This window comes from Monodelphis domestica, chromosome 1 (assembly GCF_027887165.1).
Source record: "Monodelphis domestica isolate mMonDom1 chromosome 1, mMonDom1.pri, whole genome shotgun sequence".
NCBI classification, from domain to species: Eukaryota; Metazoa; Chordata; class Mammalia; order Didelphimorphia; family Didelphidae; genus Monodelphis; species Monodelphis domestica.
In genome coordinates, this window is record NC_077227.1 from 588491925 (window position 1) to 588517379 (window position 25455).

Here is a 25455-nt window from a genome sequence, read left to right on the forward strand (position 1 = left end):
TTTTCCCCTATTACACAGTTGAAAAAACTGAGGCAAACAGAAGTTGAATGACATTTCTGAGGTTGAATTTGAACCCTCTAGCCACCTAGCTGCCTAGGGTATGGGGAGAAATAAGCTAAAAAAATAAGTTCTTTGTTTTGGAACTTCAATGAAAAGCCAGATCTAAAGAGTAGGTTTTAATGATTTTATGTTAACTTGGATGGAAAGGTCTTTAGGAGAGTGTTCCAGATGAGCTATAATAGATTTTATGTTGTTTAACACTTTTATCAGTGACTCAAATAAATATAGATATGGCACACTTCATCCAATTTATAGGTGACTTAAAAGTAGCCTGAAAAGCTAACATTTAATTGTGTGTGAGCATCAGGTTTAAAAAAGATTTCAATAGATCCCAACAAATTAAATTTTAATATCAATAAATATGAAATCTCACAGTGGCTTAAAATCAACTTCCCATTAATAATATAGTATTTTTATATTTGTAAAGCACTTTATATTAAGGGTAGTGAGATGGCATAGTGGATAGAGTACCAGGTCTGAAGTGAGCAAGATTTATCTTTCAGAGTTCAAATCCCACCTTAGACACTTACTAGCTGTTGGACCCTGAGCAAGTCATTAAACCCCATTTGCCTCATTTTTCTCATCTGTCAAGTGAGCTGAAGAAAGAAAAGGCAAGTCACTAACAATATCTTTGCCAAGAAAACTCCAAATCAAGTCACGGAGATTTGGATACTATTGAAACAACTGAACAACAACTATTACATATATTTTCCCTCTTGATCATGACCACCTTGGAAGATGGATTACTAATCTTATTCCCCCTTTTACTGAAGATCACCAGATGAGGTTAAGTGATTGCCTAGGGTCACACAACTAGTAATTATCTGAGATATTTTAATTTGTCTTCCAGACTCTTAAGTCTGATACTTTCCCCAAGAGGTGGCATGAATAAATGAGTCTCTGAAAAAGATGAGTATTTTAATAGAATAGAAGCTAAATATTTGTCAATAAAATGACCTGTTGGTCAAAAAACCCAATCAGATATTACTCTTTGTTGAGAGACATCCTATACAGGAATGAGGAGGTGATAGTCCTGCTGAATACTGTCCTGATTAGACCATACTGGAATACTGAGTTTAATTCCAGGTGTTTTAGGGAAGATGTTGATAAGCTGAAGGGTAAACATGGTGAAGGGCATTGAGATCATGTCGTATTAATGGAAGAAAGAGATAGAAGACTTGGAAGAAGGGAGAACAATGGCAGTTTTCAATTCCTTGAAAGTAAAAAGAGGAATTAGATTTGATCTGCCTGTCCTGGAGGGTAGAACTAGGAACAATGAATGATAGTCGATTAGAAGTATATTTATGTTTTGACTTAAGGGAAAACTTCCTATGGTGGCAGTGTTCTCCCTCACTTAGATATCTTTTGGCAAATGCTAGATGACCAGAATCACAGAAATCAGATTTGGAAAGAACCTCAATGACCATCTAGTGTAACCCATGCATGAACAAGAATCTGCTTGAAGACAAAACCAATAAAGGTTCATATAACTTTTGCTTGAAGCTTTTATGTCCCATCCAGTGAAGTGAAACCACCTATCTGCTACATATTCCATATTTGGATAACTAAAATTATTAGGAAAATTTCCTCACTCCAGACTTAAATTTTTCTTATTTACAAAAATTCCCTCAATTTCTTAGTTCTGCCTACAACCTAACAGAATAGGTTTCATCTCTTGAATGAAACCTTTTAAATACTTGAAGATAGTTATTACTATCTGTAATAACTGTAAGCCTTTTCTTCTCCACATTGACTTTACCCAGTAGCTTCAACCATTTCCCATAGGGCATAAACTCTGGGATCTCTACCATTACTGTTGCCTTCCTCTGAGTGTTCTCCAACATATCAGTGGCTAATTTAACATGTGATGACCAGAACTGAACGTTAGTCATCAACCCAAGCAGGGTAAAGCAGCACTATTGTTTCCCTAGGCTATATACTGCCCTTTTCTTTGTGCCCAAGATCCCATTAGTTTTCTTAAATACCACATTACATTGTGGAATCCTATTAAACTTTTGATCCACTAAACTCCCCAGATCACTTTCAGTTGAAATCTCATCTAGCTATTTCTTCCATTTTGTCTTTGAAGCTGATTTATTGAACCCCAACATAAAATTGGTTCTCTAAATTGCTGATGGTATGGCCTTTTTTAATCTTGTGAAATGGGAATGATAATGACTACCCTATTAGGATTTTGTGATCATCAAATGAGATGATGGATATGAAATCCTTTATAACTTTGAATACTACACTAACATTATCTATTATTAACAATAATAATAATGATTATGGTAATAAATGTTTTTTTTTGCCAGCCTGAAAAATTGAGTAGGTGTGAATTCTGAGGGGTTAGTGATGTATAACTGTCATTAGCACTTCAAAAATGTGCTAAAGTAGTTATTGAAGGTATTTGTTTTGTCTGTCGTTTGGAGGGTAAGAGTTGGGGGAGATGGAAAGGAAAAGATTTAGATATGTGAATGGGCCATTAAATCCTAAGAGTTAGCTAGAAACATTAGATTAATGCCAGAAAAGCAGATTGTAACCCTTTAATTATAAATGGTGCTGACCAAAAAAACTTCAACCTCTGGTGGTCAGACTTCTGGTGTTGATCCTCGGAAAGTTCATTAAGGTAGACCTTGAATTATGGACAGATAGAGCCTTTGGAACCTGGAACTAGCTGGGACCTCTGCTCAACTGATAAAGCTTTTAGAAATTAATGGTTGGGGTTATAGCTGGATGGATCAGAAAATTGAGAACCAGGCCTAGAGATGGGAGGTCCTGGCTTCAGATTTGACCTCAGATACTTCCTAGCTGTGTGACCCTGGGCAAGTCGCTTAACATCCATTGTCTAACCCTTACCATTTTTCTTCTTTGTAACCAATACATAGTATTGATTGTAAGGTGGAAGGTAAGGATTTTTTAAAAGAATTAATGGTTCTCTCTTCTATTTAAACAGAAAAATAGAAGCACAAAGAACTATAGAAAGGTTTTCAAGTCATCCAACAAGTGAATGGAAGAGCTGGGAATAAGAGTTCTGGTCTCCTAATTTTCTATGGTAACAATGAAGATACTTAGTTTAATAAAATCAGGAATGTCTTGGGAACTCTAAATTAGTCCACCCTACTTAGACCATACTTTTGGGGAAGATAAAGTTGTAATCTCCTGATTGAACAATGAAGGTACTTAGTTCTCACCTTAGAGTGAAGCTAGAATTTTAAGCTAAGTCTGTTTTTAGGTCTTAATACAAAAAGGTGTTAAATAACTATAAAGGTTAAATTAATCACAAAAAGGTCAATTATCTTAATACAAAAAGATGTTAAGTAACTATAGAGGTTAAATTAATCACAAAAAGGTCAAGTAACAGTAACTCAAAAGATATAATCAAAGAAATGGGAACTAAAAGTATGGGCAGTCCTGGAGAAAGCCTTTGATGTGATTAGTAGATGTGAAAATTTAGAGGAGACATGAGGGAGAAAGGTCTATATATTTGGGATTTTTCGTCTCTCAGGACACTCTCCCTGATTGGCAGTGGAGAGTTAGCTGAGAGCAGCATGATGGCCTTTTGGCATCTTAGAGTGGCTACAAGCTACATGATTTGGTGGTGAGTTTCTGGCTGAATTTCCCTCCTTTACTTTTCCAACTTTATCCCCTTAGAAGCCTCTAATCTTCTTCAGAGCCTTAGAGGCAGGGATTTTAAAACTCCCTCTGGCACAGGCCAGGCAGGAGAATCCTATATCCTCTTTCCTCCTTCTCCTTAAATTCCCTCTCTCTATATTAATTAAATTATAATAAATTTCCAGACTCACTTGGGTATTTTATTTGGGATTTTCCCTGGCAACCAATTAACTCTAGATCTTTAAGTCACAACCCTAAAATTATCTTTACACCATTAATAGTAACTAACATTTATAGAGTTTGCTCTTTGAAGGCACTATGCTAAGCACTTTTACAATGATCTCATTTAATCCTCACAATGAGGAGATAGGTACCATTATTACTCCCATTTTACAAATGAGGAAACTGACGCAGATGGAAGTTAATTGACTTGCCCAGGTTCACACAGCCAATAATTATCTGAGGCTGGATTTAAACTCAGGACTTCCTACTTCAGGGCAGCATGCCATTCACACTTAACCACCTATTGGAAGTGTTCAAACTCATGGAATTTGTGGAGGCTTTTCATATGAATTTTTATCTCCTAATATAATGAAAAGAAGTTAGGGAATAGTGGAGAGATGGCCAGCTTTATCATCAGCAAGAACTGTGTTCATGTCCTGCTTCTGACACATAAAAGTTTTATGACTATGAGCATGTTGCTGTAGTTCAGTCATTTCAGTTGTGTCTGACTCCTTGTGACTCCATTTGGGATTTTTTTTGGCAGAGTTCCTGAAGTAGTTTGCCATTTCCTTGTCATCTCATTTTACAGATGAGGAAAGTGAGGCAAACAAAGTTAAGTGACTTGCCTAGGTTCACACATCTTGTAAGTGTCTGAGCCCAGAATTGAACTGAGAAATATGACTTCTGACTTGGCACTTTGTCCTCTATTCCACCTCATTGCCCTTTACCATTCATATATTCTTTAATTTCTCAATTCTCTGGGATTGTACTGAGCTACCTGTCTGCATATGAACAGGGAGTGTCCACACCAGTGAATCATATAAGTTCACCACAAAATATGTAATGCAGGAGCTAGAAGGGGTTTTAGAGACTATTTAGTTCAACTTGTTGCAGAAATCCCCTTTATGATGTTTTAGACAGGTAGTGATCATATAGTCGCTAATTTATAATTTAGAAATATGAAATGGTATAGTTTGGCCACTTCCCAACAGGATGACCTTGGGCAAACCACTCTTCAATTTTTCAAGCCTCATTTCCCAAAGTGGGGATAATAATCCTATTTTGCTTACCTCATAGTGTTGTTCTAGGCAGCAGTCTTGAGTAGTTCAGGATCTGTAGTCAAAATCTAGGTTGGGATCTTAGTTCTGAAATTCTAGGTTTGTGACCTAGACCCAGCCCCCCTTCTGGGTTCCATTTTCTTCATCTGCAAAGGGGAGATGAGAATCTTTGCACTCTCTACTGAGTCTTGTTGTGAGAAAAGTACTTGTCGATCTTGAGAGGCTATGAAAATGTTAGTTATTAAATGAGATAATCTACAGAAGGCCTGCTTATCAACTTTAAAGTTTATACTAAGTAAGGTATTATTCTTAGCTTGGGGAATAGTTACCTGCCATTAACATTATTCATCTTGTAGCAACATAATTGTTTACACATTCTCTCTGTCATTAGAAGGCAAACTTCTTGAGGGCAGGATTTTTTTTTTTACTTTCTAACATATTCCCATTTCTGAGCACAGTATATGGCAAATAGTAAATACTTAGTAAATGCTTGTTGATTGACTGATGGCTTGTAATCAGATGACAGATACTTAGAGTAAGTTTTTATAATAGCATTCAGATATTATAAATATTAAATATATAAATTATAAAAGAAGAGATTTCCAACCCTGCATTTTTTTAAGTCCCCTATTATCCCAAACCTGTTGGCTTTTCTTCCAAGACCACACTTTTCTTCAAGTAAGCTGTTAAATGCATCTGGTGGGTAAATAGTATATTTTTCTTTCTTTTTTTTTTGAAAAAATTATTTAATTAGATGATTTAGAATACTTTTCAATGGCAATTAGTAGTAGTAGTAGTCTCTCGGTAACTGAGGATGACGATTGTCTTTGTGCATTTTCATCTATGATAGATGAGTGTGCACAAAGATACTTGTGCGTGAAGGAGATTTAAGTGGAAAAGTCGATGCACAGAGACAGTCCCACTCTCAGCGTTGGAAGCCTGGGTCCAGTGGCATGAAAAGTCGTTACATCTGGAGACTTCCTCAGCTGCATTGGATGGCTGTGTTGTCTTTTGTGAAAAGAGTCTTCTAAATACTATCCTTAGCATAGCATTCAAGGGATCACAAACTTAGATGAATATCCATTTGGGGGGAGTCAGATTTGTGATTTTATTGGTATAGAATTACTGATGAAGAAAATCCCTCCAAGATTGGATAACCAATGCAGAATGGCAACATGACTGCAATTTGTAATCTTGTAATTGCCTCAAGCACACAGAGATCAAGTGACTTGACTGTGGTCACATAGCTAGTAAGTGTCTGAGGTGGGATGTGAAGGAGATTTTTCTGACACTAAGAACGATCCTCTATCTACCAGGCAAAACCATCTTTTTCTCATCAGAGGTGTATGGCATGGTAGACAAAGTCCAAAAAACCAGGATTTAAGACCTACCTCTGACACTTACTAGCTATGTGACCTTAGGCAAGCCATTTTCCCACATGCCTCTGGCAACTTTTCAGGACTTATCTACCAAGTTATAAAAAAGCCATACACTAAAATACACAAAACTGCCAAGTCTTCTAGGACTAATGATAACTTAATTTTACTAGTAACTGTTAAAAAAGTTCTTAATTCCCATGATACCTAAAATTAAACAAAAAATAAAACCCAACCTTATATGTTCAACCTCACCTTTTCGAAACTTGGGTTTTACTTTAGAAGATTCCTCGTGAGGTTTTCCTCCATCTTGAATGGGAAGTACCATGTAGCACATAAGATCCAGAATTTTGGCAATTATTGCAACAGATCATGCCACCTCCCAGTGATTACATAATTAAGTGTTATTTCTGATTAGTCTGCCAGCTAATTTCTACCATAGTTGCTTAAGCCTCACCTTTCCCCCTCAAGGCTATAGTGGGTGTAGTATCGTGCTACTGTTCTCAATGCTGGACATGTTTCCTAAATGGAACTGGGCCTCTGTTGAAAGAAAACTGATTTGAGAGTGTTGGCTAAGAGACCTCCAGCAAGAAACCTTGCCTGTTATGGCTCTGGGTTTTCATTGACCAAGTTCTCCTGCAGGTGCAGACTAGTATTAAATGGATCTATGAAGTTAGCTAAGGGGAAGAATAGGGCTGAGCCATTGGGTTACTCAACTGCTCAAGGAGAGTTGTAACTGAAGCCAGAGTCTCACTTTGGGAATAAATGATTTCAGTTATTGGAAGATTTATTTAAAGATGGCATAAAGAAATTCCCTTTATATTGCATTTTGCAGTTCCATATTTTATATTTTCTATGTTTTTGTTGACATAAAATGAAGCATCAGAAAAAAAAAATTTCCCCAGGAAGCCTTCCTTGAGCCCTTCTTCTAAGGCAGATAAGCCTGTGATATTTTAGGAAAAGGATACTGGACTTGAAGTCAAAAGACCTTGGTTTGATTCCTGCCTCTTTCACAAATCATCTGTGTGACTTTATTCAATTCAACTCACTTCTTGAGATCTTCCCTCTTTTGTAAAATGAGGGAATTGGACGAGATGCTCTCTAGGATCTCATCCAGTTCTAAAACTATATGCTGTGCCTAATAGATTCATATATTAGTGCTTTAATGTGTTAGCATCTGGGCACCTCAGTGGTACAGTGGATAGAGTGTTGATCCTGCGGTCAAGCAGAATCAAGTTCAAATCCAGACTCAGACATATACTGGTTATATGACATTGGGCAAATCATTTAATTTTGTTTGCCTCTGTTTCCTTATCTATAAAATAAGCTAGAAAAGGAATGACACACCACTCTAGTATCTTCTAAGTAAAGCCCCAATGGGATCAGGAAGAGTCAGACACTACTTAAAAAAGACTAAACAAGAATAAATATTGGCAAAATTAAAGAAGATATATCATTTCCACGATCTGTCGTGATGAATCTTTTAGGGAAGAAGCCCATGTGAGAACTGAGGACAAACTAGAACCAGCCAAAGAAAGCTCTTTTGTCTTGAGAATATTGTGACATAGTTGGTGGGAGACTTTGCAATAAGTGAATATTTGCTCAAATGCAAGACAATTAACTTCTGATCATCCATTTGGGTGCTTTGGTAAGCTTGTGTTTGCTCGGTGTTTTGTTTCTGATCTTTCCTCTCCCTTTTCTGCACATGTTTTCACTTGTCTTTGTGTAAAGATGGCATAATTACATGATCATTTTGGCTAAAGCCAAATCAGCCTTTCATTAACTGGTCTGAGTAGAAGTTCTTTCCCCATCTTTCTTCCATCTCTCAGGTGTTATGATATGCTCCAAAGTGACTTGTGTTCTGGGTGACTGAGTGTGTATGATGACCCACAAATTATATCACTGGGTGCACCAGTAGTATATTACTTACCCTTTTGACTAGATTGGATGATACTATATCTGTTTTTAAAATTTGATGTAAGAGAACCTAAAATGTAAGTGTTTGCTATTGACATTTTCATGTTGGGGTGCATAGAGCTGCTTCCTATGTGGTTTGAAAATATTTTCTTTTACCATGTCCCCTGGGGGGATTTTGGAGATGATGAGTGTATAGGGAAAGTGACAAGTCAGACTCTCCAACCATCCACTTGTCTTGCCTGGGTAACCTTAATGTTCAATTTTTGAGTTTTATTCATTTAAAATAGTCAATTAATGGCTTTCTCCAGTGGGGTAGGCTTCTATCTACCTCTTGCTGACTTGGTGATGTTGGTCTGAATTTTAAAGTGTTATGGGCAAAGATAGCCGTGTAAGAGGAAGCAGTAAATACAGCCCAGCTTTCTCCCATAGCTGTTCCAGTAAGATCAAGGAATGCTGTTAAAATGAGTGGGGAAAGGGAAATCCAAAGAGAAATCACAAGCAGGCCTTTTCCTAGCTTAGATAGGAGAACTAGCTTATGCCCTGTAGGACCTTGAAGGAGATTTAGCTAAGGAAGCCCACATCAAGAATATGGATGGAGCTGGAAATTGCAATTCTGAACCAGACACCATTGAACAGGGAGGTAAGCCTGCAACTGTCTACCCAAGCTTGAGGCAGCTGAATGGCACAGTGGATAGAGTACCAGACTTTGGCCAAGACCTGGGTTTAGATCCAGCCTCAGACATTTACTAGCTGTGTGACCTTGGACAAGCCCTTTAATATTATTGGTTTCAGTTTCTTCTTCTATAAAATGAGCCAGAGAAGGAAATGGCAAACCTCTCCAGGATCTTTGCCAAGAAAACTCCCAAATGATTCATAGTCAGACACAACTGAAACAACTAAACAATAACTCAAGCTTGTAAGCTGTGATTGTGTATCAGGACATGAAGAGTAGAAAAGGACTATTCTGCCATTTTGAAGTGGTTAGGAGGCAAGATTGCATGCAGTTGTTGACCTGAACCACTGCTGAGGTTCTTGAAAAATATAATCCACAGTACCTGGAGAAAGCAGTAGCACTGCCCTATATAATACAGATTAAAACCAAATAAGGTGGTAATAGTTCATATAGATATGTGCTAGGCTGGGCCCTAACATAAAGTCTCACTTTAGATCAAGGGATATCTATGACACAAATCCAAAAAAGAGAGAATAACTCCCTGACATCTAAAACAAAAACATATCCATGAGATCAGCTAGAATTCTTTGAAAAAATAAAACAATTTTTTTCTTAAAATGATATAAGTGAAATGAGAGCTCTAGAAGAAACTTGAAAGGAAAATTAATAGCTTAATATAACAGTCACAAAAACTTATGTGACTAATTTCCTGAAAACTAGGATGGACTAAATAAACAGAAATTAATGACTCCACGAGACTATGGGAAATATTAAAACAAAGTAAAAAAAAAACAACCAACCAGAAAAAATAGAACACTTTAGGTTATATAAGAAACAACTGGCTTGGAAAATAGGTCAAGTAGAAAAAAATAATTGAAGAATAACTGAAACTACCTTAAATCTACAGTCTGGGTACAATATTTCAAGAATTCATAAGCAATGTGAGAAAAAACAAATTGAAGGAATCAGAATGGGCAAAGAATGATCAAGAGGAATATTGTAGAGTCATTCTCTCCATCTCTACAGAGTAATGGTAAACTTCAGGGGACAAAATTGGACATATATTTGTTGACATAGCAAGTATGTGATTTTTTTCTTGCTTAAATGTTTAATTGTTATAAGATATGTATGTATGTATGTATGTGGATGTGTACTCATATGTATGTTTGAGTGCCTTTAAATTTGGGGAAGATTTGGGATGGGGAGGAACCAATAATAATAATATTGCCACAAAAGAAAAAAACAGGATCATTGAAGCATTTTCAAAATTGCCCTGAAAAAACTAAAGGATGTTTAGAAGGAAATAATCAAACAGTGTAGTTTTGAAAATAACATGTTGAATTTATAATATACTTAAAAAAAACAAGCTGTGTGTAATAGAAATGTGTTTTTTCATATCCTTTCACTTCTCTTCTGCTTATAAGTGGAAATTTCCTTCTTTTGGGGAGGTGTTTACTAAATTCAGAGTAAATAAAATAAAATAAATGATATAAAGATTCCCTGGAAGGAACAGAATGCCTTGGAGTATGATAAAGCTAACATTATGAACATGAGTATTATTTAAAAGTAACCCTATTTATTCTGAGCTTCCTGCTCATTCAGAAGTCAAGATGTTTTTCTTTGTTGAAAAGTATTTTTTTCAGTACAATTTGAGATAAAAGACACCTTGGGCTTACATGGTATTAGTGAAAATATTATTAATTGGCTCCTGTTGAGTAGCTGAAAAACTAAAATGAATTACAAAGTTCCAGGTCACATTGCCCAGGGAGGACCCACAATTGTAGCAAACTCTCACCTTTAAAGAAATACTGTGGTTTCCTTATTAAATGTTATTATATCCATTGTTAGCCTTTCAGTTGAATAATTTCTTTGTTATAAAGCTCTTGAGTCACAGCAACATAGTCATTTGTCCAGGTTGCCCTTCTCTACTCTCCTCTTTTACCTTTAGGCTATATATCATTCAAACAAGACTAAAGATGTAAAGATGCCTAAAGAAAAAAGGAGACATGAGCCCCTTATCCATGCACTTCTTGTGCAAAGGGCTAGTGATTTTTGGAAGGATCTAAAAATCTCCATTAATCTAGTTGTTGTTTCTATGATCCCAGAAGAAATTGACACTTCCAAGCTGAGTGTGTCAATGCCAACATCAAATCCCAAATAATTTTCCAGTTTTGTGCAGGGTTTTGGTACATAGATTGAGATATTTGCAAATGTTGAAAGTGAGACTGTCTTGATTTGGTATGATGCCTCAAGATTGTTCCTAAAAGCAGCTAGTACCATGGCCAGGGGGTTATGGCATGTTATATAGAATTATGGTATATACTTGGCTTGACAGTTTATTTGTGTACACAGGGGTCAGTATGGAAACCCTAGTAAGTATGGGCTTAGGATTTTTTGGTAGTCCTTGTTTTGGGGAAGTATCACAGGGAGTTAGGTCAAATCAAAATTCTGCTCCTTATATGTTAAGCTTGTCTAGCATCATTCAAATTCCTTCAAGTTGTGTTAAGATAAGTATAGACCTGAAAGAGCTTCTCATATTAGCTCTTCTGGGGAGCTATAGATATATGCATGTATATATATGTGTGTGTGTGTGTATATATATATATATATATATATATATATATATATATATATATATAGAGAGAGAGAGAGAGAGAGAGAGAGAGAGAGAGAGAGAGAGAGAGAGAGCTCTGGCTTCCACTGATACTCTGATACTAGTTAGTCCCAGCCAGGGGAAAAGAGTCTCAAGATGATGGGCCTTTCATGGAGACTTCATGCCTCCAGAAAGGCAGGGTCACTAAGTCAGCCTTTCACTCACCAAAGGTGACCGTCTAAAAGGAAAGCAGTCTGAGGTCTCCTGCATGAGTTTCTCCAGGGTTGAGTTCCTCTTCCAGCCTCTCCTAAAGTGTCTGTCCTCCAGTCTTTACTCCAAGTCAGAGTTCTTCCATCCCGAATCCCTTCCATGGTCCTCTTTTTAAAAATCTTTTTCTCTTGTGTCACGCCCCCCCCCCCAAATTTCATGTCTACCGATCACAGCAGACACTTTGCTCTAGGACTGCCCGGAAGGCAATTAGTCGATTCTAATTCCTTATCCACTATCTCACACATGGGTCTCAGACCTCCAACCTCATGATTAAGTGGGAGGTTTACATCCTTGATGATCAGATCTAACATGGTCAGATCTTCCAACTCAATTTCAAGTACTATGCTTACATTTCTGGGGATTAAATCAACAACTAGACAGAGGATTACAATTCAATCTTTACAATCAAGGTAGAGCTAAGTACCTTCATTGTTACAATCAGGGGATAGCTAAATTCAATCTTCACACTACCTTATATTTAGTTCTGAATCTATTTTAGTCCCAAGGATCCTGGAAGGATAGGCTTGTTTTAGTTCTCCACCCCACAAAGGTTCAGGATATTTTTGCCTTTACATTTTTTAAGTACTTGCTTTGTGCCAGGCACAGTGCTAAGCATTCTACAGATATTATCTTAATTTAGGGTAGTTCTGGGGAGACTGAATGGGTATTATATAAAGAACACTGGAATTAGAGTCAGAGGTCCTGGATTTTATACCTGAAGCTTTTACTATGTGTGTGGTCTACAGCAGAGGAGGTGAATTGAATTACTAAGTATAGGAGAATTGAATTACTAATATGTGTACCCATATTTTCCCCTATTATCTCTTTGAGGTACAAACCCAGCAGTTGTATGGCTGAATCAAAGTACAGGCAGCCTTTAAAACCCTTCAGGCATAATTCCAAATTGCTTTCCAGAATGGTTGGATCAATTCACAATTTCACCAGTAATGCATTATTAGTGTCCTAATTTTGCTACATCCCCTCCAACATTTATTACTTTCCTTTGCTGTCATACTGGCCAATCTGCTAGGTGTGAGGTGGTACCTCAGAATTGTTTTGATTTGTATTTCTCTAATTATAAGAGATTTAGAATACTTTTTTATGTGCTTATTGCTAATTTTGATTTCTTTATCTGAAAACTGCCTGTTCACGTCCCTTGCCCATTTATCAATTGGGGAATGGCTTGATTTTTTTGTATAATTGATTTAGCTCCTTATACATTTGAGTAATTAGACTTTTGGCAGAGGTTTTTGTTATAAAGATTTTTCCCAATTTGTTGCTTTCCTTCTAATTTTGGTTGCATTGGTTTTGTTTGTACAAAGCCTTTTTAATTTAGTGTAATCAAAATTATTCCTTTTACATTTTGTAATACTCTCTGTCTCTTGCTTGGTCTTAAATTCTTTCCTTTCCATAGATCTGACAGGTTTACTATTCTATGTTCATTATCATTGCCCTTAAAAATTTTTTTTTGTCAACTTGAGTGTGCAATGTAGAGCCTTAGAGTTACTTCAATTTATATTTCTTTAATTATTAGTGATTTGCATCATTTTTTCTCATGGCTTTTCATATCTTGGATTTCTACCATTGCAAACTGCTTTGTTTTTCTGGCATATAAAAGTGTACCATATACATTGTAGGTATTCAGTAATGATTTGTAGTTTATAATTGTGGAATATGATAGTAGAGCCAGTTTAGTCTAGTTTCTTTTATTTTATAATTGTGTGTGTGTGGTTTCTGGATTTGTGACAGCCAGCAAGTTTTACTCTTCCTAGAGAGGAAACTCCAACCAATGCAGATCCATCATTATTCTACATGCTCTTTTTTTCAGAGGATTGCCTAGAGTATTTTTCAACTTATCCAAGATGACAGCTAGTATGTAGCAGGATTAGACTTTGATCTATACAATCACATTAGACTATAATATGTTGCCTCACATTTTATGGAAAAGAAACATCATAAAAGTCAATATCACCAACTCTAAAAAACCTACCATCTCTCATGTTTGAAAGCCAGGATGATTTCAATCTTTTCAAAGATTATGAGCAAAGGCTCCACAATCACATTAACATGTACTTTCAATCACCCCCTCCAACCCCCAACACCCCCTCAAAAAACAAGTACTTCTAGCATCCAACATGTAGTTTATATGGATCTGTCTGTTGCGTGGGTATTTTTCTTACCATTTTCTCAATTATTTCGGGTTTCATTTCTTTGCCAGTTATCTTTTTCCTGAGTCAGAAGATCATTCTCATTTGTAGGAAAACAAAACAAAATAAAACAAAAGCAAATAAGAGTTGTGTAGTTCACCTTCTTGTAGTTCAACATCTCCATGAAACAAGGCATGAAACAAGGCTGCGTCCTTGCTCCAGTACTATTCAACCTATACTTCACCCAAGTATTATGACATGCTTTGATGGATCTAGATCTGGGTGTCTACATCAAATACCGACTGGATGGCTCACTATTTGACCTTCGCCGCCTGACTGCAAAAACAAAGACAACAGAGAGACTCATCCTGGAAGCTCTCTTCGCAGATGACTGTGCTCTCATGGCCCACCAAGAAAATCATCTCCAAACCATTGTGGACAGGTTCTCTACCGCCACAAAACTGTTTGGCCTGACTATCAGCCTCAGCAAAACAGAGGTGCTGTTCCAACCTGCACCAGGGAGGCCAACGAACCAGCCGTGCATTACAATCGACGGCACACAGCTTTCTAAGGCCAAAACTTTCAAGTACCTGAGCAGCACCATCGCCAACGACGGGTCCCTAGACCACGAGATCAATGCCAGGATCCAAAAGGCCAGCCAGGCACTTGGGCGGCTGTGCTCCAAAGTCCTCCAACACAGCGGTGTAAGCACTGCGACGAAGCTCAAAGTGTATAACTCAGCGGTCCTCAGCTCGCTCCTGTACGGTTGTGAGACATGGACACTGTACCGGAAGCACATGAAACAGCTGGAGCAATTCCACCAATGCTCTCTCTGGTCAATCATGAGGATCCGATGGCAGGACCGAATCACCAACCAGGAAGTCCTCGACAGAGCCGACTCCACCAGCACTGAAGTCATGGTCCTCCAAACCCAGCTACGATGGTCTGGACACGTCATCCGCATGGACCCACAGCGAATACCAAGACAGGTATTCTATGGTGAACTGTCAGCTGGACTCAGGAAACAAGGACGACCAAAGAAAAGATTCAAGGATCAGCTAAAGTCCAACTTGAAGTGGGCTGGCATTACACCAAAGCAACTAGAACTCGCTGCCTCTGACAGAAGCAGCTGGCAAACCCACATTCACCATGCCACCGCCACCTTTGAAGATGAGCGATGTCCACGTCTTGCTGCTGCGTGTCCCAGGCCCCATGTGCCACAAACTCTGCGCCTCAGCCTTTGAACTCCAAAGCCACATGAGGGTACATCAATAGATGATAATGCACAAAGACTCTCCGTCACCGAGAGACTACCACTACTAGTTCACCTTCTTTCCAGCATCCATTTTTGCCATTTCATCCTTCTCAAAGAGTGGTCTTTTCCCTTCTTTTATCTTCTTCTTGCCTTTCCAAAATATTTTTTAAATCCTTTGTTGTTTTTCTTTTATATTTGGATTAGCAAAGGTGAGTATAAAATAGACCAGCTTTCCATTTCCTGAATTTTGCAATAAAAACTAAAGTCTCAAGGGATAACAGTGTTGTTGGAAATTGCCATGTGACTTGCTCTAGAAACCCTGTGTATGTTACTGTTAAAGCATGAGACAAGACTAAATGATCTGTGGACTAATGGAATGGGGAAATCCTAAGGCTTGTTTTCCTATTTATCTCCTCTGCATACATGTCCCTTTTTTCATTTCTCCCTCCAGGCTGCATGCTTCTTTGCATTCTGAATCCCTGGCACTGTTTTTATTTATTTATTTATTTTTAAGAAAAAATAACTTTTAGCCAGTCTTCTAGAGAAAGCCTGATTACAGGCTGTTAACCCAAATCAATAGAGAATTAAAAAAAGAACTGAAATGGTACTTTTTCTTTTCTTTTTTTCCCCTCCCCTTCCACAAATAACATATAGTGGTAAAACAAAACAAACAAAACATAAAGGGATACTAAACTTTGTATTGATGCTTGTGACTTTTGCTTAAGGCCTTCCCAGCTTCCCCTCTTTTACATGCATATTTGTGTTGTACCTTAGCAGCTTTATCTCCTGAAAGGCATTCAGGTAATTCCTATTCAACTAAGTGAGTACCTTAAATGGTTACTCTAGGAAGTCCTGAATTTCTACCTACATGTGTGTTGGACTCTCTGACTTTATCTAGTGTATCCACTTGCAAGAGGATCATTTCCCTGGTTTATTGAGGATTAATTACAGCTCTGGACTGTCTTGGCATCATGCAACTGTTCCTTTAAACTAAATGTTTGTACATCATAAAACTACTCTTAGTTAAGGAACTTAATTCAGCCCCCCCCCCTTTCTCATGTAGACTTGTTTTAAGGTCTTACTCATTCTGGTTATTCACTGAGTGTAAGTTTTCTTTTTCTCATGCTAAGATTTCATCTGTGAAGACTTAAGAAACAGCCAATTATTTGTGGGAATGTAAATATTTTACTTTTCTTTATCCAGGAAGGATAAGAATCTATTGGAAGAAAGAAAATTTGTGCCTTGGGAAGGTGTATACTTCTCAGAACCAAGAGCTATTAGAGGAAAAAGTCAGAAAGTCCAGTAGAACTAATTTTTACTCAAGCACTCCTTTGTTGTGATGCCACACTGTAGTCTGGGGGGCAACCTGGACTCCCAATGGATGTGATCTCTGAGTACATTTTTTGGCAGGTCTTGCCCCTTTCTAAAGGCATTGAACCCAGACCATATTAAGTTTGGAGAGACTCTCCTAAGGAGAAAAGCAGCAAAGTAGCCATGGCTAAAGATCAGTAAGTGGCAGCAGTGGTTTAATGAATTTATAATACTGGGCTGAGTCAGCTTTCAGTTTGAATCCTGACTTAACTAACTTTATGACCCTGGGCAAGTCACTTAATTTCTCCAGGACTTTGTTTCTTAATTTCTAAAATGTTTGGGCTAGATGGCCTTTAAAGTCTCTTGCAGCTTTAAATATTATGTGATCCTGTGATTAAAATGTAGAAGTACTCTGATCTAGAGTAACTATATCTATACAAGCTAGGTGGAAGCTAGATGGTACAGTAGAATACTGAAACTAGTATCAGGAAGAACGAAATTCAAATGTAGCCTTGGATACTTACTAGCGGTGGGACCTTGGGCAAATCACTTTATCTCCTTCAGATTCCTCATCTGTGAAATGTGGTTAATAATAATAATAATACCTTCCAGGGTGGTTGTAAGAATAAAATGTGATTATATTTATAAAGTACTTTATATGTTTTAAAACACTATATAAGTGCTATTATTACAAATAATAATATGCCTATAGATAGATCTCTGAAGTATAAAAATATTGTTGTTTTTCAAATGGGTAGAGATAAAAAGTATTTTAATTTTTTCTAGGACATTGGTAGATTTTGTTTTGTTTAAAAGAAAGTAAATATATGATGTTATCTAACTATGTTGTTCAGTCATGTCTGGCTCTCTGTGACTGACCGCTTGAAGGGTTTTCTTGGCAAAGATACTGGAGTGGTTTGTCATTTCTTACAGATGAGGAAACTGAGGCAAACAGGATTAAGTGACACACCTGGAGTTGCAGAGTTAATAAGTGTCTGAGGCTAGATATAAACTCAGGAAAATGAGCCTTCCTAACTCCAAGGCTGGTACTATATCCATTGTACCACCAAGATGCCCTATCTAACTTTATATATTCCCTCAAAAGATGAAATTAAAGTGTAACCAATAATAAGCGTGTGTGTGTGTGTGTGTGTGTATGTATGTATATTCTTCCTCCCTTCCCCCAGTGAAAAATCCTTTATGATGACACAAAAAAAGCACTGTAAATAGTCTTTTGCATTGGCAGAAACTTTGGAAAGATAATAACCTGATGGCCTTGTAACCTCTTCTTGGTCTTTGAGAATTCTTGGGTCTCAGCACCTTTAGAATTGAATGCTATTTGCCTAGGTTTGTGATAATCTTGTTCATTTTTCTTCTCTTCCCCTATCCTTTCTGAAATTATCTTATATTTTCTTATCTGTTAAAATCTCCTTCCATCTCCCTTTCCTGTATATAAGAATCTTGAGGGGACAAAGAGCTATGTTTCTAGTAGGTGCTTATTCTATAAGTATTTGGTGAATCAAATTGGATTTCATCACAGGACTGATGGGTTGCAACAGATAAGTTGCATTTATTCTTAGAATTGGAACGAGAGAAAAAAATGTCTAAAATATGTGTGACCAGAGGATTTTTTTCAAGTTGGTGACAAGTTTTTATTACAACCCCAAACAACAACACATTTAAAGAACATTTAAATGTTTAAGGAATATAATTTAGCCATCCTTAGAAAAGATTAGACAGGATACTTTAAATTATCCTGAAATATAAAAAACAACTAACTTTTAAGTCCTCTTCCCACACACACATTTAATGACAATGTTAGTAGATTAAATTAAAAATTATTCATGAACTCATGGCTCAGTTATTAGTATTCATTGAGTGCCCACTATGTGTCAAACTTTATTCTTGGTTGGGTGAGTTATTAAAGAGAAATGTAGGATATGTTGTAGTTGAAAATAACAGGAATTTAGAATTGGAAGACTTGGGTTCAGATTTTCAGCTTGATATTTACTACTTATTAGTGCCTTTCACTTTTCTGGGCCTCAATGTTCCTATCTGTATGTGGGATATGGATGCCTATGTAAGGTATGTATGTCCATATATGCTATTTGAATGTCTGGATATGGCTTTTAAGTGGCATGGATAGATATATTTGGAACCTGGTCTTTCCCAAGAAAGAAGAAGACCTATGGCTGGGTAGTTGCTCCTCCTTCCTTCATTGATTTCCAAGAAGGGTGTGGGTGTTGGGCTTGCTTTACATCTATCTCTCTTCCCCTAAATATTGATAGTCTAGAGGTCTAGTAAGTTCAGAACAGAAGTCACCTCTCTGGTCACTCTTATTTGATGAAAGTAACCCTTAATTTATACCTGTTAGCTCAGCTCTTTTCCATCAAACAAGGCAAATAGTGAATAATGAGTAATTATAAATTGGAGAAGTTACACGAATTAGACTATACCAACAACAACTCTACATAAGTGAATGAACTTGTTAGATGATAGGGAGACAAAATTTCATCCCAAACCAAGAGAGACAATATATCATCCAAATTAGACAATAAAAAAATTATTAAGCAATATGTCAAGTAACTAGATTAGCTGACCTTTAAGGTCCCTTGCAAGTGAAGGACTTAAAATCTACCCCAAAAGATAACAGATACAGTTAAATGACAACATGCAATTTGAAAAAAGGCCTGAGTGGTCAAAGCACAAAATAAATAAAGCTTATTTAACACCTTTTTTTCTTTTTAAGTAGTTGTCTTCATACTACCCAGAATACCCTACTTGGTTCTCCCATCCTACCTTCTCTCCATATGCTCTGTTATACCTGCCCTTTTGTCATAATTTACCTCTCCTTTCAGTGGCTCATCTTATTGGGACCCTGGTATAGGATTACATAAATTTAATATTATAGTATTTAATGATATGCAGTAGCTTGAAAATATTTAAGGGAGAGGAAACTTAGTACTATTAGAGCCAAAATATCTCAATCCAAAGAGCTGAATCTTGAAGGATAGATTTTCAGCTGTTATCCAACTAGTGTTTTGGGAAGGAATGCATTTCAGTTATGCCTCTACATTCACGTGATATGGGTTGGCACCTAATTTGCTAATTTCAACTCAGGAAGAATTAAAAAGTAATGCAATGGATCCATGACATGTGAGTTGTTAATAGTTAATATTTATATTATATTCTATCATTATGAAGAACTTTTAATAAATGATCTAATTTGAAATTCATCACATTATACAGTAAGTAGTTCAAATATAATTATTCTTCTTTTACAGACATAAAAGCTGGAACTGTTTGTGACTTGTTGAAGTTTATATAGCTAGTCAGTAGAAGAACAAGAATTTAAAATCCAATTGGCACCAACAATTATCTGTTTGTTTGCGTAGGTGATTCTCACTTTGGGGAAAGTTCATTGAGACTGATCACAGAGGAAGAGCAAGTATCAATTGAACTGTCTTCTTATAATCATTTGATTACAAATTGAATAATTGATATAAATTGATAATCAATTGAACTGTCTTTTTGCTCAGTACACTTTTCTAAGTACACTCAATATTATCCAGCTTAAAGGACTTTAAATCCTTTTGTTTTCCCTAAGTTAGCATAGGTTTCAGCTCTTGGAAGAAACCCTTACATTTCTTTATTTGTAAAAGCATGACTCTTCATCGTAGAGCCATGACAGCTTAGTATTAAATGTATCTTAAGGGTAATCTGGTCCAAGCTCTTCCAAACAAAAACACTGAGGAAAACATGATAAGAAAAAAAATTCTTCTTTCCCCCAAACAGCCTGTCAAAAGATAGCTATCAAGTGTTAGTTTCATTAGACACAACTCTTCTAAAATCATTTTTTTCCTTTTAGAAATAGTACACTTTTTTGAGCAAGTGTTTCTCTTTATATGGAGAACTCTAAACTTTCTTCCCTCCCTCATCACTCATAGTTAATGACAATCTCCTTATAAAGGTCCTGTTTTACATATCATAAGCCTGTCCATCTTCTTTGGGCTGTCTCTCTCCTATTCAATGATGTCATTACTGACCTATACTCAGCAAGATTTTTACATTTTTGGCAATGGGTTGGGCTCATCCATACTTGGTCACTGTTAATTAACTCTGGGAAGGTTGGAATTCAAAATTGCCAGAGGCCCCATATGTTCTAGTACCATTATTATTCTGAGCTGTGTGCTAGCTCATCATCATCTTAATATACTTTGTGTTTCTATAATATCATTCTTTTGACAAGCTGGGGCCAGTTAGCTTTCCTCTGTCTGTGACTGCAGATAGCACACTTAACTCCATGCTGTTGCCATTAACCACAGGAGTGACCAGGTGAGGTTATGGGAATGAATAATCAGAAACCCATTCCCCACTCAAATTACAGACTAAAAAGAAAAAATTGTAGATAGATAATCTCTAAGACCCTTTCCAGTTGTCAAGTTGTATGAGATCCTTTATAATTAGTGTTTCTATGAAGGATACCACATTTTCATCTGCCTTTGCAAAGTCTCAGTTAACAGACTGTGACATGAAGCAAAGACCATGAAATTGTTAATGCTCTTCATAGATGATAATAAGTAGTGTTTGGGTTTGCTTATTGTGTTGTTTTTTGCTTGTTGTTGTTCATTTGTTTCATTGTATGTGATTCTTTCTGACTCCATCTGAGATTTTCTTAGCAAAGATTCTGGAGTGGTTAGTAATTATATTTAATGCTTAATAAGTTAGTGCTTGTTATAGATACCACACATTGGAACATTAATGTAGAGAAAGAGAATAGACTAGACAGGCTGGCTTAAATGCAATGGACTTGGAGGTAGAAGAGCTACTGGGTAGATTGCTGTGAGATATTGATAGCAGTTTCATGAAATGTAGTTCCACTTGAGAATCCTGATCCTAATTTTCACAAGGATTGGAGTTGAGGCCATCATTCAGCAATACATTGTGGTTGTGCTATGCTTGTCTTCCTGTTATAGGCAACCTTCAACTCTGCTTACATTAAATAGATATCCATGATGTCTTTGCTTAAGAAGATGAAAGAAGGGCTTGAGGAACACCACTGTGCACTTGAGGATGATGAGTTCTTAGACAGGGTAGAAGAAATAATCTAAGACACAAACTGGTCACTAAAAGCTTCAGGGGAAGGGCACGTAGGTGGCTCAGTGGATTGAGAGCCAGACCTAGAGACAGGAGGTTCTGGGTTTAAATATAGCCTCAGATACTTCCTAACTATTTGACCCTGGGCAAGTCACTTAACATTCATTGCCTAGCCCTTACTGTTCTGCCTGGGAACCAATACTCAGTATTGATGGAAGGTAAGGATTTAAAAGAAAAAATAAAAGCTTCTGAGGCAGAGGGGGATTGAAAGCCAAGATTGAAAGGTTGGTAAATGAAAGGACATGATACAATAGAGCAGATAAAGAATAAGGAACTCTTAACCACTGAAATTTTGCAATCAATATGACACCTTTTTTTCAAAGGGAATGAATTCAGACTTTCTGAAGAAGTAGCATTGTGTATTCTGTGAAACACAGAAGATCCACAAATATTGGCAGTTCTAAGGAATCCTGTTTTGGACCTCAGGTGAGTTATGTATCATTGTATAGGAAAAGTGACTCTTCCTAAGGGATAAAGATATGGCTGTAACATGCCCAGTCAGATGATCTGTTCTTCTTGTGTGTGTATCTTCTGTAGAAAGTGATGACAAATTTCTGAAAACTTAACAAACCTTTCTGCCTCACATGGCTCATATTGTTCAGTTGCTTTTCGGTCATGTTCAACACTTCATGAACCCATTTAGGGTTTTCTTGGATAAGATACTGGAGTGGTTCAGCATTTCCTTCTCCAGATCATTTTCCAGTTGAGGAAACTGAGGCAAACAGACTTATCCAAGGTCACACAGGTAGTAAGTGTCTGAGGCTGGCTTTGATCTTAGGAAGATGAGTCTCCCTGACTCTAGACCTGGCCCTCTATCCATTGTACCACTTAGCATCGAGTTAACAGTAATATGGCCAGAAAAATACCTCTGCAGATTATGAAGTCTTAGGAAGTAAATGGAAAAAATAATAGTTTAAGAAATCATGCTCTTTTAGCCAACAAACAAACAAACAAATAAATAGAGCAGTGAAATAAACTGATTAGTGGGAGAAGGGAGCCAGTATGGCAGAAGAGTGGATATTCCAGGGTGAGAGGGCTTAAAGCCCAGAGGAATCAGAGACATTCAAGTTAGAAGGAATCTTAGATATAATGTAGTCCATTTTGCTTATTTTTCAGATAAGGAAGTTGAGGTGTAGAAATATGAAGTAACAAAGACTGACTTTAAGCTTAAGTTTTCTATCTCTAAAGTCAGCATTTTTTCCAATCTAAGCTACTGCTCTGTAACCCTTTATTTCATTTTCTCTCAGCATCCCCTGAAGTAGACACCTTGTGATTTGACCACCAGCCTTGGCTATCTTTAAAATATGAAATGAGTAGAGTTGCAGCTACTCTAATATGAAGAAGCTAAACTAAGAAAGTTGTCTTTAAATCATGAATCTAAGGAGATTGAAAGTCTAGATGTTTCCACCTCCCTTTCTTAAAAGCACCAGTAAAGTGCCCATTTATTTTCATTGAAATTGACTTTTGGAAGACCTTTCATATAAGAGATGTCACTAATGATCTATCCACCTTGCTGTTGATTTTAGTGTGAAATGAAGGTAAACAAGGAGAATTATTTCTATTTGACTACAACATAAATTTTGGTAAGAAAACACATATTTTTGGAAAGGCAGAACATTTTTTCTCCTACAGTGTTTAAAATGTCATAGTGTAACTGACTGTGTGTAGCAATGCTAAGTTGCCTAGGGCAAAGTGATACCTTATGTGTGTGTGGGAAGAATGCACAGAATGTTGACTGATTTCATTCTCTTTACTACTTATATATTTCATAGAGGCAAGGCAAGGTAGATTGATAAATTTTGGTATTTATTTACATGGTAGTTTAATTCTTCAAATGTTAACTCATTTTACTATACTGATGAGAAAAAAATCCATAAAAATCCACAAATTTAATAACTTTTTTAATCCTCTCTTCCCCTATCTTTAAATGGGAGATAAATAAAATGTGAAGTTTTAATTTCAATAATATATGAGAAGCAGTATGGTGTGGTGAAGAGGAAGATGACCTCATAGTCTAGAGGATTTGGGCTCAAGTCCTGTATACATTCTGTATGACTATGGGCTAGGACACTTAACCTTTCATTGCCCTTTGCAACTTTCTAAGCCTATAAATTGCACAATATTAGTTGATCTGCATTGGTAGAGGAGTTCCCTACATCAATGAAATCACCGAGCCTACCTTATCTCTCAAAAGGAAAGCTCTATATCAGGATCCTCTCATTATTGTTTTTATAAAAGGATAACAACGTATTTTTAAGTAAGGAGGCTTGACCAAGTGATAGTGCAATCTTGAGTTCCTTTTGATGCTAATTTTAGGTGCTAATTTTACACAATCAATATGAAATCTTTTAGTCACATTTATACTGTTTTTCTTAGATTAGCACCTTAATTGAAAGATGACTTGACTACAATCTACCATTTATTTCTATACACTAAAAAGAATATTTTATTGTATATTATTTTTTGTGTACTGAGCTAAATGGAGTTTTAAAAATACTTGTGTGTATGTGTTTGTATATGAACTTAGAGGGTTGTGGTAATTTGTTATATATGCATTTGTGTTATTTCCTTATGATAATGCTATTCTTTTCAGTGACCCTCTGATGATAAATATTAGAAGATATATAAAACAGAGAGATATATGCCCACCAAGGTTATTTTCCAATATGATGGAGGAGATACAGCAGAGTTTCTTTCTTTGTAACTCCTTTGTATTCATTATATGTCGACTTCCTGTTTAGGGCAGGAAGTAATCCCAATCCCAATAAACATGACTAACCTGTAATCTTTAGGTCTGAGAGCAACTAGAGTTTGCAGCTGAAGGCTACCAACCTCTTGTCCCTGGTGTATTCTGACAGCTGCTCCACAAACTTGGAATAGGACTTTAACAGTTGATCCCTGGGCACACATTCTGGATTTAGGAATGCCATGAAATTACAAAAGTTTTAGTGTTTAGAATTTTTTGCCCAGATCTGCTCTCTGTTGTGTTTTCTCCATTTTGTCATTGGCATGATAGCATTTCATATAGATATACATACATACGTACATATATGCAGATAGGTATTTATATATAATTTAGTGATGGTTGAGTCATCTTTCATTCATGTCCAATCTTTTGTGGCCCCATTTGGAGTTTTCTTGGCAGATATACTGGAATGGTTTGTTATTTCCTTCTCTACATCAATTTATAGGTAGGGAAACTGAAATAAGCAGTGTTAAGGGACTTACCCAGAGTCACACATCTAGTAAGTGTCTAAGATTTAAGTTGAACTCAGTAAGATAAACCTTCTTGACTGCAAGCTCAGCATTCTATCCATTGCTCTATCTAGCTGCCCAACATATACATATACACACATAGATATGTATGTGTTTATATGTGTGTATGTGTATATTATATACATAGTATAGTTATATAGAGCTGGTTGTTTAGTAAGAGAAACTAATTTTGTGAAGGGAAGGCTGTTAAGTAAGATTGCATATAACTGCTTTATTTCTTATACATTCTTCAGTCATTTCTATTCTTTTTTTGATAGTTATTTACTTTGATACTTTGGGGGTATCCTAGCCTTTTCATCATAGCCTTGTTCATATTTTCCAAAAATGTCTCATAGCTTTGTGTTTGCTGAAGACCAAACTTAGTGTATTAAAGACTTTCCTTTAGTGCAGCATCTCCAGGATCACAGTATATGCCATTTAGACTTTCTGTGTATAGTGTCTTAGTCTTATTATATGATTGGCATACTATTATCCCAGGCATATTTGCCTTTGTCCATGTTAGGTCTGATTTGCAATGCATCTTTG

At 36.6% G+C, this 25455-nt stretch overlaps 1 protein-coding gene across 7 annotated transcripts in view; it reads left to right on the forward strand.

Annotated features, from left to right (window-relative positions):
- Positions 1-25455, forward strand: part of CSGALNACT1 (chondroitin sulfate N-acetylgalactosaminyltransferase 1) — a 455619-nt gene that overhangs the window by 237424 nt on the left and 192740 nt on the right. Inside the window, exon 5 of one of the 7 annotated variants that reach the window (XM_056813635.1) lies at positions 21978-22080. The exons of the other annotated variants lie outside the window; for them this stretch is intronic. The gene's annotated coding sequence lies outside the window, so the exon portion shown is untranslated. The remainder of the gene's footprint in view (positions 1-21977; positions 22081-25455) is intronic. 7 annotated transcript variants of the gene reach the window in all.